The 17,364-nt window shown below is 38.0% G+C and overlaps 1 non-coding gene and 1 pseudogene across 1 annotated transcript; one reads left to right on the forward strand and one right to left on the reverse strand.

Annotated features, from left to right (window-relative positions):
• The first annotated feature begins 332 nt into the window (after nt 1–332).
• On the forward strand, nt 333–740 carry LOC115869752 (annotated as a pseudogene).
• Nucleotides 741–9,074: 8,334 nt separating this feature from the next.
• Nucleotides 9,075–9,209, reverse strand: LOC115869775. The gene has a single exon (XR_004046363.1). It is a non-coding gene; the product is annotated as a small nucleolar RNA SNORA42/SNORA80 family (small nucleolar RNA).
• Nucleotides 9,210–17,364: the final 8,155 nt, after the last annotated feature.

The raw sequence follows: 17,364 nt of genomic DNA on the forward strand, positions 1-17,364 counted from the left end.
TTTCCTAAAACCATCAAACCTCTCCTAAATTAACTTTCCTTCCTATTCACTATAAGATATCTCTTCAACTACTCTCTTGTTAGTATCATCTATTCCTTTCTCCATATTGATCTTAATCTGCAGAATCCAAATCCTGGATCAACGGAGCCTACTAATTCCATTACTTCTACATTGGTCACCAAGATTTGCCATTTCCCCATAAATATGTGCATTGGTACTACTACATATTTATGGATTCCAACCGCAGTTGAGCTCTCAGAAAATCAAGACAATTTGAAAAAATATATTATCTGTGCTGACTGCGCTGGGTTCCTGCCTCTGCTATAGCCATCATGCCAGCCTCTTGGGTCTCAGTGGGTTCAGGGTCACTCAAGAATGGAAACAAGCCAATTTGGGAACAGAAAGGATCCAACTTCATTCAGCATTGCTACCAATTATTTTATAATGATAGAACACAACTGGGTATAATTTATATCGATGCATCATGTCTTGCATGAAAAGGACAGCAGTTACAGGGGCAAGCTGACATTGTCGGGAAGTTTTCTAGCTTTTGTTCCAGAAATTCTAGCTTTTCGTTCCAGAATGGCATCACTTTGTAAGACCATCAGCCAACACTGGATAGCTGCATCCTCAGTATGGTTTGGGCCCATGAAGACCACATGTCCCTACTAAAGAGCATCAATGATACTTGGATTTATACCAGCAACATGTTCAGGCTTGCTCTGCACAAATTCAGGTAACCTCATTTAAGCCAAGCACTCACACTGTTTCCTACTCCCTCCTCTTCCTATATTATTCACACCCCTCCAGATGCACCAAATGTCATATACAACCTAGGCCAAGTCAAGTAGAGAGGCAGAGTACTCAGCTGCCACCAAGGCATAGTGCATGATGCTAGACTGATTGCATCTGACCAGAGAAGTTTGCCCTGTACCAGCGCATGCCGCAGACAGTTAACTAATGCAAAAGGTTGGCTTTTATTTCTTTTGAATCTACTGACAAATTGCTCTAATAACACAAAGAAGTGAAGGAGAAAGCAGTGGTCTCACTGCCCAGATACTGATTTCAGCCCTTTCAATGCCTTCTTATATAATAGAACCACAAACATTTTACTAACACTTAAGAAAAATTAAATCGTTGGCTCCTCCATTCCCCTTTCAGCTTGTAGCCCTTCTCTCCATTTTCTTGAACTGTTAACCTTAAATGAGTGTTAAAAAATACTTCCTATTTCAATTTCCTTTACATTTGCACGTAGTCTGCTACTGTTCGCACCAACCCATCCAAACAGTTCCAATGTGTCAGGCCAGGTCCTAGCAGGGAAGAGCTGGTACCCCAAAATTTGGTATTGTGAAGATAGATTAATAAATAGATTATTTATTAAATTGTGGGTAGAGTATATATGAACAACTACAGAAACACAGGGCTAGTAACAGCAGCATCCTTTTGTTATCCTTAAGCTTGAAATAGCAAGAGAAGAAAGCAATTACTGGAATCGGAAAGTAGTAAAAGCTATCTGGAGAGGGACAGTAGAGGCAAATATTGACCTACTGTTACAAGAAAAAAAAATCTAGCTCTACTGACCATATTGAGACAAAAAGAAGAAAAATTAACCAGATCTCACTATCCTTCCTTAAGATCTCCTACAAAGGTCCCCTATTACTGACCCTAAATGGAAGCTCAATAATTAAGTCATACTTCAGATCAGAGTAGAGTGGAGAGTAGTTCTGGAAAGGTCTATAAAATTTATCCAGTATGTTATGTATTTAATCTGGGTACTTTAGAGAAACAAATCCACAGAAACTCATATGTATAAGAGTTACTTTTATATAAAGGGTAAGTGCACATCAAGAAACATCCCAACCCAGTGCTGCCCAAGCCCACAAGTCCAACGTTAGCCCACCAATCCACAAAGTCCTCCTCCATCTCACAAAACACACGCAATGAGGCCGAATGTAGGAGGAAAGCAGAGTCAGTGAATGTGTAAGCATCTCAGCGCTGGCAGGAGTCTCCACACAAGTGCTCCAACACCCAGGGCTGCATCGGGGTAGGTCCATGTGACTTTTACTCAGGGATTTCTTGCAGGAAGTGAGCGTTGCCAGCTGAAGCAGGGAACTGGCTATGGCAGCTGCACCCTGATCCGACCATCAGAAAGCAAGAGTCCTGAGAACTAGAAAGGTGAGGCTCACGGAGCCATTTGTCTCTCTGCCCTTCAATTAACCCCACATGTGTTTATCAGCCAGGTTGGTACCATAAACTACCTAACTATGGATGGAATTAGGTCTCCTCAAAATATATATTGACGTCCTAAGCTCTATAGTATCAAAGTGACTTTTTGTAATAGGGTTTCTCTTTTATATGCTAGTAATGTCACACTGTATATTGAAACTTAATCCCTTGTAAATTATGTCTTTTAAAGAAGAACTAAAGACTGAGAAGTTCACAGAGAAGAAATCCAACATATGAGGATACATCCACATTTTAAGGCATGCTGAGAAGTGCCAGCGCTACCAAACTCACAGCCATGGAGTCCATGCTGACTCATAGCCAACCTCCTATGAGTTTCAGAGATTGTAAGTCTTTATGGGATTAGAAAGCACAGTCTTTTTTCTAAGAGCAGCTGGTGGTTTTGAACTGCTGACCATGCATATCACACTGCAACGTGTAACAACTACACAGCTAGGGCTACAGAAAATGAAAACGATAAGAAAGAATCTTCCACCAGAAATGACTGGTAAAGCCCTGAATTCGGACATGCAGCCTCCAGAACTCTTAGAAAATAAATTTATTATCCTTAAATCCATCCCCATTATGTTTTTGTTTGCTTGTTTTGTCTTTTAATGGCAGACACAGCACAGCAATCCTCTTTTTTGTCCAGATCCAATAATTTTTTTGTTTTTTTTATCTTAAATTGTTTGATTTCTCTTTAACACGTTGATACTCTATATGTGTCTGACCACCATAAAATTCTTACCAGGGTTTTATGTATCATTAACTTTAAATATTTCTATTCTGAACTCCCTGATTATTGTTCCATTTTTTTTTACCACCGGTTTTCTGATTCTGTGTCTCTAGAGATCCCAGATTCACTCACTACCATTCACTCAATGCCAACTCATAGTGACCCTGCCCCTATGTGTTTATGGGACCGTATTTCTTTACAGAAGAAGATAGCCCCATCTTTCTCTCCTGGAGCAGCTAGTGGTTTCGAACCACTAATCTTTTGATTAAGACATTTCAGTTCACTGTCATAGATTCTGACTTACAAAGACACTAGGGGACAGAATAAAAATACCCTTGTAGTTTTACAAGAATCATCTTTTTCCCGAGGAGCAGCTAGTGGCTTCCAACTGCAGACTTTTCAGTTAACAGCCCAACTTCTAACGAATTACATTATGGAATGTGCATATTTGACAAGCTGGATTAAGACAAAATCGTGGCACACACGGATATGTGACATATAAATAAAACAAGGAAATGGCTCATATGTGCAGAGACTAGCAGTTCAAAGCCCATGGCCAAAACTCTGACTAGCAGTTTCACCCAAATCAGGGAGAAGCAGGGGAGAACAACTCCAAGATCAACAAGTCAGACAGTAGGCTGCTAGTTCACAGGCTGCAGAGGCCAGAGAATTCTAAGATTGGTGGACAATATGGCAGGCTGCTGCTACCAAGAGTTGGTAATCAGATGATAAGAGCTGGATATAAGATCAGAGCAAACAAAGAGACAAGATCCTTTCCAGAATATCCACACACTGGGAGAAGTCCACCACCCCTGCCCCTGAAGAAATCCCCCTTTATCTGATTGACTTCTCGAAGAAAATCTTTTCGTAAAGTTGATTATAATATATCAGCTTTTGTCATGGATGATACTACATCATAACTTCACACATTGGGAATCATAGCCTAAGTTAACACACAACCATAACTATCACATCTCTCCCTGTCTACCTCTTACATACTAGTGTGTGCCAGGAATTAGCCTTAAAGTCATTCATCAAATATGGTCCATAGTTTGATATCAATTACACGCAATATTACAATTTGCATACTAATAAATATCATATATTTCTATAGGTCATCCTTTTTTTCCAGACCAAAAATCTATATTTCAGGGCATTAATGGAATATGGCCACCAGGAAGCAAGCACAATAAGATCTTCTCAACAACTTCCAGAGAAATCCCACCAAGAGGGATGGCCTTTGTGCCCTGAAAGACAGAAAAATAACTTAAAAGGTAAGTAAAAAAAAGTTTCTTAAAATGGAGCTCAACAATACCTACTGTCTGTTACTTACTCCCCTTCATCATTGGCTACAGTCCGGGCCTCTTTTGCCCATTCCCTCTCCTCAGCCCAAATTGATTCTTCCCTGTAGCTGCTCAAACCAACCCATTCAAATCTCTTAAGTCTCTAGTCTCTAGGAGCCCTGTGTAGATAGTAGACCATATGAGAAATCTTGGTGCAGAAAGCATGACTACCTGACGTGGGTAATCCCTCAAAGGGACACATTTCTCCTGTTAATTTCTTCTTTTTTCTTCCATCTCTGATTTCCGTTCTCCTTCTCCCCACCCCCACCCCACCCCCAATGTCGTTGCTACTTGCAAACACTATCAGTACTAAGGGCTCAGGAATACCCACAGAAACTGTAGTTTTATTTTTTATTCATTCATTTTTGTGGACTTTTGTATTTTTACTTTATTTATTGTCCTTTCCCCTTTTTCTTCCTCTTCTCATATGTCTCACCTGCCCTGCACCTCCAGCCATGGGTATAGCATACAATCTGGTACTGGTGCAATGACAGATACATAGATCAATGGAATAGAAACAAATGCATCTATCTACAGCCAATGGATTTTCAGGAAATGATTAATAATAATAATAATAATAATAATAATAATAATAATAATACAGGTGTATGAGCTCTTTAAAAAATTTAGCACCTGATCATTTGGTCTCCCTTGCAACTCATTTTCTAATTTTTCTAATTTTTAATATTTTTTACTTTCTTTTTGCTTGAGGTTTTTATGTTTTACTCTGTTATTGCGATTAGTTGGTTTTTTATTGTTTTCCTGTATATGAAATTCAGGATAGGTAAATTTGTTGAGACTAACTGGATTAATGGTAGCTTGGAGGTATGGCAGGGAGGTTGGGGGAAATGGAGAACTAATGGCAATGAGTAAAAAAAGGGATAAAATATTCAAAAACTGATTGTAGTTATGATCATCCAATACTTCTTGGTGTGATTGAACTATTGAATTGAACAATACGTAAATTATACATAAATAAAATTGTTAAAAATGAAATAAAATTTTTAAAAATATTGTGGTCCAAATTGGATCTACATCTTCAAAAGAATGAAAGAGGACCTAACCTTCACTCCATTCACAAAAACAAACTCAAGATGGATTAGAGACCTAAATGTAAATTCAGAGCTATAAGAATCATACATGAGCAAATTAGGACAAAAGTAATGGCTCTATTTCAGGGCATACACATTCTGCGAAATACAATAAAGGAAGTACAAAGAGCAGAAGACAAAATAGATAATTAGGCTATAGTAAAAATAAGAATTTGTGTTCATCAAAATAATTCAGTCAAATAATACCAAAAAGAAAGCTCATGGACTAGGAAAAAACCCTTTATCAACAACACAACAGAAAAGGGAAAATTACTAAAATTTACAGAATTATGTAATATCTCAACAATGAATGAATAAAATCCAATTAAAATGTGGGCAACAGGAAAATACAGGAATTCCCAGAATTCTCAGGAGAAGACCATGCCCGCACAGAGGCCTCATTGGCTATGATGCAATTGACAGACTAGACCCTATCCCTTCACTCTTAATCCTCCCAAGTCCCACATTGACACCAGATTATGTAACTACCACAAATGAGATATCATTTTTCACCTACAATGATAGCTGAATTACAAACAAAAAAAAAACAAAAAACAGAAAACAACAATTACTGGTGAGGGCGTGGAGAGATTGGAACTGTTACACACTGCTTGTGGACTTGTAAACATTTATAAGCATTGTGGAAAGTGATATGGTGCTACATAAAGCAACTGGGAATAGAAATCTCATATGACCCAGCAATATCTCTGCTGGGTATATAACCCCCAAAAGTAAGAGAAACAACACAAACAAATGTTTACTTTCCTATATTATTTGCAGCACAATTTACAACAGCAAGAAGCTGGAAACAACACACATGCCTATCAGTAGACAAATGGATAAAGAAATTGGTACATACTCTGGAATCCTATGTATCACTAGAAAACAGTGATGAAATCATGAAGCACCTTATGACGTGGGTGGACCTGGAAACCATCATGCTAAGCAAAATTAGTCAATCACAAAATGACTAATATTGTATAAGACCTCTACTATAAGGGAAAAAATACCAAGTAAATGGCAGGCACCTGTTCTCTGGTCTTTTCATCTTCTAATCCATTCTCCCTAGTAACAAGGTATTGTGCCTACCAGAGTTCATGATCCATATATCACCTCCTTATTTATAACTCTTAAAAACCACTTGGACAGAAGAGATCTCACCTAAGCTAGGAACAATTTCTCCTGTTTGGGGAAGAGGGAGAAAACCAATTAGTTCCTACTATAAAGCACTATTCCACAGTCACCCCAAACCAATATAGTCCTAAAATGTTACTCAGTAAGCCTTAATAGAAATTCAAGTGCAAAGGTTAGAAGGGGGCATATGTCTGCCTCAGGAAATGTGATTTCACTTCTATTGGTGGAGAAACCAGTTGGAGCAACCAGCTCTTGAGAAAACATGCTTAGTATATAGACACCCCCATCTCCCCAACGCAAATGGGAGAATAAGCCCAGTATTATGTTCCTAATCAGGCCCTTTCTACTGAGTTTCTAGCCATCCCTTGGTGATTCATACCACATTCTAAAAACAAGGATTCTAGATTCTGGCCTTTTGAGTTGAACAACATTCTTCATAGGCCACACTGGAATGATCTAATTTGGAAAGCCAACTACATAAACTGGACTTTACCTTGCACACTACTGTAGCAGATTAAAGGAACTGAAATAGACCCTTAGATTTAAGACATCAGTGTGGGAATAATCAGTAAATAATTATTTCAAGGTTATGGGTTTAGAAGACATTGGACTTTGGTTCAAATCTCTTGCTTTGTGGGTGCCCAATAAAAAGCAACTTAAGACTTCCATATAGTTGATATTTCCATATTTCTCTTGCTTTTTTATAGCATGTGTTTGTCAAGCAGGCATAGTTCTGCCTTTGTGAATGAGACTTGTTGAATGCTTTGCCCTATCGCCAACCCTCATTCTGGGTAAAAAGTGTCCAGTCACTTAAGTTTTAAATCTGTACAAGTCAACAATCCATACATTCTAGTCTAAAAAGCTGTTCTATTGATGCATACTTTCTTTATTCAACAGTGTTTTAAAATCTATGTCATTGGCTAAATTAATGATATTATCAATCAAATTGTCATATGCCCCATGGGAATGATTTATGATGTTCCCTAATAAATTTATTATGATAACTCTAAAGTGGAACATAGACATATATAAATCATAGATACATCAATTGAGTTTTTTTTAAAATTGAGCCTGCCCTTGATCATAGCTCTAACCCAAGAACAATTAATTCTTATTACATGACCCTACTTGATATTTACCCTTATTAAGAGCTCACTGAATATATGAGTGCATAGAAAATTATGCAGTAGAAATTAGATGGTGCCTGGCTATCAAAAAAAAATAAAAATAACAACAGTTTCTAGGGTTTTAAAGGCCTATCTTAAAACAAGAAGCCATCTAAATAAGGTGACAGCTAAGTCCACATAAAAGAAGCAGCTCATGTGACTCAGATATTTTAAATAATAAAATCCAAGACCAGAGGAGGGAACTGTACTACAGTCTAAGTCCTGAGTACTCTGTAGCAGGCTATGGATAACAATGAAATCCCCAAATCCAATAGCAGGGACCCATGCGGATGAAGACTCCCTCCAGTGAATTAATTGGGTTCATTGACCAAGATATAAGTAGTCCCACCCTCAGACAAAGTGCATTGGAAAGTGGATTAATGCAGATGTAGTTTAAAATGTAATTCGTTTACTATTTTGATGCATTTTAAATTTGTTCTAGTTTTTATTATTTTCAGCTTTCTTTTAATCAAGGTTTTTCTAAGTTTTATTTTGTTATTGAAAGTGGGTTTGTAGGAACTCAGGGATTTATTTTCTTTATGTGAAATGCAGGGTAGGTAAATCTATAAAGAATAAGACCATATTAATAGTTTCTTAGGGTATTTCAGGGGATGTTGGGGTGAAATGGAGAGGTAATAAAAACAAATACAAGAATGAAGAAAATGTTCTGAAATGTGTGTGGCTATGATTGCACAATTCTATTTAATATTTTAATTTATTGAATTGTATGATATGTGAATTATATGCCAGTAAAACTGTTAAAAACTTTTAAATCTGTATTTTCAACTTTCTACTAGCTACGTCTTCTTTATATATCACCAGTACCTCCATTTCAACATGTTCAAAATCTGACTTTTCAACTTTTGCCCAGGAAAAACTATTCCTTTATAAATCTAGTCTTCTTTCTGTGTTTCTTATTTCAGTAAAGGAAACAAATTTTCTCCTACCTGTCCAAGCCAGGAATCTGTCATCTCATCTTGTATACTACAACACACACAAGCAATCAAATCATCAGGACTTTTCAACACTACCTTGTTAACATATTTGATCTCTCTTCTCTCACCGGTTTCACTGTTGTTACCTTTCATCAGATTCTCTTTTCTCACTGGATCTATTACAGTAGAATCACAACTGATTTCCTCTGACTCAAAGTTCAGTCTCCATTTTCTCCACTGATATAATTGTCTTGTAAAAAGGAAAATATGTTCATAACACTCTACTTTGGGAATAAAGTAGATAAGGTCCTTTGTGACTTAGTCATTGTCTGCCAACATAACCGCATTACCTTGCTCAGCATAGGCTTTATTTAATAATGTATTAGCTGTATTCAGTTGCTTATAGTAATTGTTACCAAACTCTCTTTATTTGTTTTAATTTTTTACACTGTGCAACCCACTTCAGTGCTGGAAGCCTATGGGCTAGGAGGCAAGGCAATGGTTTGGGGCTACGGTTTGCTCTGGCATGGGACATGATGGAGGCCCATGGGGCTAGGCCTGCCATAAATCCAAACCCATGCACACCAAACTCTCTTTAATGGTACATACGAAATAAACCTCATCACAATTTTATTGTTTAGAACCCTATTTTAAAGATAAGAAAATGAAGACGCAATAAAGATAGCTGTCTGGGGTCACAAGCCTGATAATACATAGAGGCTTTATTTTAATCCAAGGATTTCTGGTTGCCCAGTGGTTATGCATTGGACTGCTAACTGCAATTTCGGCAGCTGAAAAACACCAACACACCTCATGTGAGAAAGTGGGGCTTTCTACTCCCCCAGAGTAACAGTCTTGGAAACCTACTGGGGCAGTTCCACCTTGTCCTATAGAGTCTCTATGAGTCAGGATCGACTCAGTAGCAGTGAGGTTGAGTGAATTATTTTAATTCAGAACCCAAATGTATGTTCCTAGCAGTATGCACAGGGCTTTAGATCTGGAGTTCTGCAATTAGATTACCTAGGCTTGAACCCCAGTGTAGCATTTATCTGATAGTTGTAACTATAAATAGAAGTTGAGATCTTTGAGAATTCACAAAACTACCTGATATTTGGTCAGTATCCCAAGCATGTTAGCCACTATTGTTAGCCACTAGATTTTAGAGCCTTCTAAGACCTGAGAGATTTATTTTAGAAAGCCTCGACATTGATTGCTCATCTCCCTTGACCCTCAATTGCTTTTCTCTACAAAACTGTAAAGAGAACGTGTGCTGATCCTTATTCTGCACACAAGGCAGATTTCGCTTGAAAAAGGACTGCGACATTTTCTCATTAGTAATTCAAGACCACGTCTGCCTGCAGCCTCACAGTGAGAACTCGTCTTTTTGAGCAATCATTTCACAACACTGCTTGAAAGGCACAAGTCCAGATATGGCTACACAGTTTGTAGGTCTGGGGGAGGATGGTTGTAGTTTTTGTTTGTCTATTTGTTTTTGTTTGGGGAAAACTAAGTGAGGGAGCAAAGTGCTTTCATCAGGGTTTGAAGAAAAGTATGATACATCAATATTAAATCAATGTGTTTGGATTGTATTGGCTAAATAGCAAACACACATAGCCAAATCTCTGTCCAGACAACATGAGTGAATCACTCAGCATCATGACTACCAACATAGTAAAGAAGCAAGCAGAGAATGTTCTCCTTTCTGTTACCGCTAGCAGTTCTGGACCAATGAACCTTGCTTGGCCTGCAACTTGCTGAAGAGGTGGCACAGTTTAAAGAGCCAGAAATGTTCTTCTTCTTCCTCTTTACTTTTCACATCAAACATAGTGCATGCTTGTTTCCATTTTCTTTTCCCAAATCCTCTTGAAAAATGATTTTATACTTATGAATCAATAGACAAACAAAACTACAACAACCCTCCCAGGCCTACAAAATGTGTGCGTTTGCTATAAAGCCAATACCATCCACATAATTGTGTGGTAGTTATATAATCATTTGTCAGTTTGACAGGATTAAGAGTGAAGGGGTGGAGTCTAGCCTGTCAATCATGCCATAGCTAATGAGGCCTCTTTGTGGGCATGCCCTTCTCCTGGGGTTTCTGGGAATTTCTATATTGCTCTCTTTCTCGGCTCATTCCCTGGGAGAAATCGCATCTGACAAGACACTTGGAGCTAGTGCCCTGAGCTGGAGGAGCCATGTGGAGACCCTTGCCAGCGCTGAGATGCTTATAAGGCCACTGGATCCAAAAGACTTCTCACCTACTGCCCTGTGATCTTCCTGCATTTGGCATCATTGCATGTGCTCCATGAGTCTGAAGAGGACTTTATAGATTGGTATCAGACATATGGGCTAATATCAGACTTATGGACTTGCTCTGGACTGGGCTGGGATGTTTTCTTAATGTACAATTATTCTTTATATAAAGCTCTTTCTTATATACATGAGTGTCTATGAATTTGTTTCTCTAGTCTATCCAGACTAACACACATTGATTTAAATATTTATGTATCATCCTTTTCTCCAACAGTGCTTTTAAAGTTTTGTAGTCCCAACAGCCGTGTATGACGCATCCAATCTTTCCACATCCTCTTTAGCGTTTGTTATTTTTTCTGTTTTTTTTGTTTTAATTTTTGCTACTATAGCCATGGTTACAAAATATCTCATCATTGATTTGATTGGTATTTTTTGAATGGCTAGTGATCCAATTTTGTCAGGCTTGTTTGAGGAAGCGACTGTTTCTTCCCCATTTAATGTATTTCAGTTCTTTATAAAAGCCCAATTTTCTGAATGTGCATGGTTTGGGGTTCTTTATTAATCTATCTTCCTTGGTCTATATACCCATCATTCTACTAAAGCAGGCCATTTCGACTACCATGGCTATATAATAGGTTTTGAAGTCAAGGAGTGAGAGGCCTTCTACTTTGTTTGGGTTTTTTAGTAATGTTTTACTCATACTGAATTTATTTCCTTTCCACATAAAATTGGTGATTAACTTTTCCACCTCTTTACAGAATTATGTTAATATTTGCATCAGAATTGTATTATATTTACAGATTGTTTTGAGTAGTGTTGCCTTTTTTTACATTGTCTTCCTTTCCATGAATAAGTTTGCACTTATTTAGGTCTCTCTTAGTTTCTTGTGGTAGTGCTTTGTAGTTTCCTTTGTACAACTTTGGTTTCTCTGCTTGGGTTTTCCTCCAAGTATTTCATCTTTGAGGTGATTATTGTAAATGGTATTTTTTTCTGAATTTCCTTTTTAGGGTCCTCTTCCTTAGTGTACAGTAATCCTCTTGATTTTTGTTTGTTAATCTTGTATCCTGTCACAGTGTCTAAAATTTCCATTAGTTTAAGCAATTTTTTACACAGAATATGACATAGAGAATGTCAAGTCTTTTGAGTTTTCTACATATAGAATCATATTATCTGAAAACAGAGTGTTTTACTTCTTTCCCAATTTGAATTCCTTTGCTTTCTGTCATTTAATAACTCTGTGTAAGGCTTCCAGGAAGGAGCTCCAGTTGCAGAGTTGTTATGCATTGGGCTGCAAATCACAGTGCCAGCAATTCAAACCTCCAGTGAGCACTGAGGGAGAAGTACAGAGCTTTCTAGCCCTGTAAAGAGGTTTAGTCCCAGAAAACCACAGGGAGAGTTCTACCATGTTCTATGGAGACCCCATGAGTCAGCATCAACTCAATGGCAGTTAGTTAGTGAGGACTTCCAGGAATGTATTAAATAGGAGTTGTTATAAAGTACGACCTTATCTGATTTCCATTCAGAAGGGAAATGTGTTCCGTTTCTTTCTATTGAGTGAAATGCTGGCTGTTGGTTTTGTGTATATGCTATTTATTATGTCGAGGAATTTCCCTTCTATATATAATTTATTGAGTGTTTTTAAATAAATAGATGTCAGATTTTGTCAAATGCTTTTTCCACATAGATTGTTATAATTATATGGCTCCTTTGTGTTCATTTTATGGTGGATTTTGAGGGATCTCCTTAGTGTTATTTATGTGGTGAATAGTCAAGGATTTCATCTTGCCTGGATCCACAATTCATTCTCATGGAAACAGCAGTGAAGAGATCAAACATTGCATTGCTGAGCTTTTATAGTACCCATTTTCCCGCTAGGCGCACATCAAGCAACTCCTCTGAATTAGAGCACTCAGTGGTGTCTCCTGAGAAGGTTCTCTCTGGTCACAGCGAATATTTTTTGTAAAAGCAGTTTTGCTCAAACCTCGTTTGATGGCTGATTTAAGAGTGTGGCTGTTGAAATTTTGTTTCCTGCTCGAGAAAAATGTCACAGAAACTGTTGGGATGTTGATCACAGCTTACAAGGACAGTTTACAAGGTAAAAAATTCAAGTGTACTGTGGTTTTCTCATTTCAAAAAAAGGTGAAATGTTGATTGATGACAAACCTCATTCTGGAAGTCCATCAACTTCCCTAAGGGACAAAACTGTTGAATAAAATCTGTGCATTTGTGCTCAAGGACCTACGAGGGACCATTGAAGAGATGGGGAAGTTTTCTGGACTATCTTGGAGGTCAGTTCATTGAATTTCATCAGAAGATTTGGGAATGAGAAGGGTCGCTGCAAAATTCGTGCCTCAGGTTCAGACTGACCAGGTAAAAGCCCATCAAGTGGGAGCATGCCATGCTTTGAAAGAACAGTTCTGAAGCAACCCAGACTTTTCCTCCAAGGTCATTAATGCTGAGAAGACATGATGCTATTCTTACCACCCAAAACACACATCAATTAAGCCAATGGAAGACACCATCATCATCTCACCCCAAAAAGGCTCATCGAGTGAAATAAAAGATCAAGACAATGCTCTCTCTCTCTCTTTTTAATGTGAGGGATATAGTGCATTTGGAGTTAATTCCACCAGGTTATACTGTTAATCAAGCTTTCTATTTAGAAGTTCTGAAAAGATTGTATAATAATGTGTGACAAAAAGGCCTGGTTTGTGGCAGACAGGCGACTGGTTTTGCCATCACAACAATGCACCTTCTCACACAGACATCCCAGTGTGCCAGTTTAGGAAAAACAAAACAAAATAAAACAGCATGCCTCACTTGCCCCAGGCTTCTGACTCTCCTGACCTCTTTTTGCTTCTGCGAATGAAGAGGGACATTAAAGGACTGTGATTTGATGATGTAGACGAGGTGAAGGAAAAAAAAAAACAACCTAGGAAGATTCTGTCAGCCATCCAAACAGATGAGTTTGAAAAATATTTCTTAGAAGGGAATTGCAGAGTTGACAAATGTATTAAGTGTAATGGAGAGTACTTTGAAGATGACATAGTTATTTTGTAAAAAGAAATAAAGAAATACATAGCTTTGAAAATATTTTCATTTTAGGGGTGTTACCTCCTCGTATAAGGCCTCTTTAAAATGTTGGAAATCAAGGATGTAATTTTAAGGACTAAGGTGTGCCTGACCCAAGTCATAGTATTTTCAACAGCCTCAGATGCATGTAAAAATTGAACATTGAATAAGGTAGACCAAAGAAGCATCAATGTATTTGAACTTTGGCGTTGACAAAGAATATTGAAAATACCATGGACTGCCAAAAGAACCAACAAATCTGCTTTGGAAGAAGTACTGCCCGAATGCTCGTTAGAGGCAAGGATAGCGAGATTTCATCTTACGTATTTGGACATGTTATCAAGAGAGACCAGTCCCTCGAGAAGAATACCATGCTTGGTAAAGCATCATGACATCAAAAAGAGGAATACTTTCAACACAGTGGCTGCATCAGTTGGCTCAAATATAAGAACAATTATGAGGATGGCACAAGACTAGACAGTGCTTTGTTCTGTTGTACATAACGTTGCTGCGACCTGGAACAGACTCTATAGCTGTTTAAGGTATGGTGGCTTCCATTGATGGTTTTTCTAATGTGGAACCAGCCCTTAGGTCAGTGCTGACTCATGCGACGCCCTGTGGGTTTCTGAGACTGTAAGGTTTAAAGTAGTAGAAAGTCCAGTCTTTCTCCCAAGGAGCTGCTGGTGGTTTTGAACAGCCAACCATGTAGATGGCAGCCCAATGCTTCTTCCATGACATAAATTCCACTTGGTCATCTCTCTCTCTCTCTCTTTCTCTCTCTCTGTCTCTATCATCTCTATCTCTCTCTCAGTTAGCAAGTTTTGTTCAATTCTATAGGCTAGAATTTTGTTAAAGATTGTTACATATGTATTAAAAAGATAGTTATTTGCGATTTTTGATTCTGACCATATTTTTTTCTGAGTTTTGGTACAAGGTTTTATTCACTTCATATAGCAAATCCAAATGTTTGCTGTGCTTTTCTATATTGTGTAGATTGGTGTCAACACTTCTCTGAATATTTGGTAATATCGTCCAGTCCTGGATTTGTGTGTGTATGTGTATGCGTGTGTATGTGTGTGTGTGTTCAATGACCTGATCTATTTTTCTCTTTGTTATAGATCTATTAAGTTTTTTGCATCAGTCTGTGTTAATTTAGGTAGGTAGTATATTTCTGACATTGTTCTGCAGCTATTCATAAGGTTTCCTGTAGCAAATTCCTCAGAACTGGACAGCCTATTCCTTCTTTATATTCTGTTTTTACTCTTGAAGCTCTGCTAAAATCTGTTTACTTTGGGTGTCCTTGCTGGTATTTGAAACACCAGTGACATAGCTTCTACCATCACAGCAACACACAAGCCACTATAGTAAAATAAACTGAGAGACAAGTGAAAGAGATTGGAAGAGATCCACAGCTGTACCCTTTCCAAAGAAAGTTAGCACAACAGAATCCACAAATAGAATAATATCACTGATATAACACAGAAATAAAATTTTTTTCTGAACATCATCCGACAATGTTTGAAGAAGTACATTGACAAGGAGCTGCCAGAAGTTCAGGCTGGATTTAGAAAGAACGAACAAATCAGTCTTGGGGGAATTATAGCTAGAATGCTCCTTAGAGGCTAGAATGTCAGGACTTTGTCTCACATTCTTTGGGCATGCTATCCGGAGAGACCAACTCTTGGAAAAGAACATCAGGCTTGGTGATGTGGAAGGCCAGCAAAAAAGAGAAAAGCCCTCCAAAAGGTGGATTGATGCAGTGCTTACAACAATGGGCTCAACCACAGACACAATTATGAGGATGGGGCGGGACCAGGTGAGGTTTCATTCTGTTGTATACAGGTGGGAACCCACGCACATAAGTTGGAACCAACTCAGCAGCACCTAAGAACAACAAGAGTGAGCTTCTAGAAAATTGGTTAATTCTTCTAGGTTTTCTTAGCTAGAGTACAGTTACTTATAATATTGCATAACCATTTTTTACTATTTCAGTTAGTTCTGTTTTGATGCTGCCCATTTCATTTCTTAATCATGATATTTGTGTTTTCTTCTTTTTCTTTGTTCAATATTCCAGTGGTTCATAAATTTTGTCCATCCTTTACAAAAGTATCTTTTTATATTTTTGATAATTTTAAAGATATGATTGAAATGTGTGAGTTTACTGAAGGTATGCTCCAGTTGGGACTACTGAAGGCTTTTCAGCTAATCTGAATGTGCCTTGGGAGGGAAATTCAAATTTTTATCCCACTAATGTCAGATCTTCCATCATTTGCTAGCTTTCTGGCAGATCATCTGTTATTGGCTTTACCTCACCTGTGCACTCCAGAGTTCATGTTGTGTCTTCATTGCTAGGTCAGAAACTAAGAGTCAATTCAATCATTATGGGGATGGTGTGAATATTCTGCCTCTTCAGTGTTTTCAAATCTCCTATTGAACAGTAAATGTGTCTTCTCTGCCCTTTATCTTCCTTTATGCTGTGATACTGTCGCTAAAGTAACAAAAGGAATGTGCCTTCTCTCTTTCTGACAGAAATTCCTTCCATTGTGTTATTCTCTACAGGTGTCCAACTCTGTTTACCTAGCATTCCTTGTTCAAGTGATACCACCCAAATTATTTCTGAAGCTAAGGGAAAAAGAGCATCCTCTGTAACTGTTTCCTGCTGGACAGGGACATGTAGTGGATTTGGATGGCAGTCCAAAAAGAAGCATAAGACTAATAGTGGCCAAGGGGTCCAAGAAGGTAGTAACCAGGAGCCCCATGACCAAACATCAGACTAAGAGCTCCATTCATATATGGTTTGAGCCCGTAGTGCTCTTGCTTATTCCAGGAAACTGGTAAATATGTTCTTGAACTTGACCAGTTTGCTTTACCCTGAAACAGAATTCTTCCTTGAGCATGGCACAAATTCTGCCTTGGGCTGCTGCCAGCATGTCTATGCCCCATATATTGTTGACTTTTTTTCCTATTGATTTTCTGATTTATTTATTTTCTTTCTAATCTTTTTATTTCATTTCTTCTCATGGCAAAGGACTTATTTTGTTGTTGCTGTTGTTGTTCTAATGGTGAAGGCGTAGGGTTAAAGGATTGATTTTGGTTCTTTCTTTTTTTTTAATGTGTGCACTTATTGCTATAAATCTTGCCAAGTACTCCTTTTGCTGTGTCCCAAAGATTTAGGTATGTTTTATTTCATTCCAATTTTTTTGAGGATTGAAAAAAGTCACAATCCTTATTTCTTCAGTAATAACTATCCAGTAGTTTTTAATAACAGTGTTGTTCAATTTCCATGTATTTCATAAGGAGTCCTGGTGACATAGTAGTAACGTGTTGGGCTGTGATCGGCAAGGTTAGCAGTTCCAAACTACCAGCAGGACAAAAACTGGGCTTTCTACCTCTGTAAACAGTTACAGCTTC

This window comes from Echinops telfairi, unplaced genomic scaffold, assembly GCF_000313985.2.
Source record: "Echinops telfairi isolate 266 unplaced genomic scaffold, ASM31398v2 ScPeMD7_44;HRSCAF=162, whole genome shotgun sequence".
NCBI lineage: Eukaryota > Metazoa > Chordata > Mammalia > Afrosoricida > Tenrecidae > Echinops > Echinops telfairi.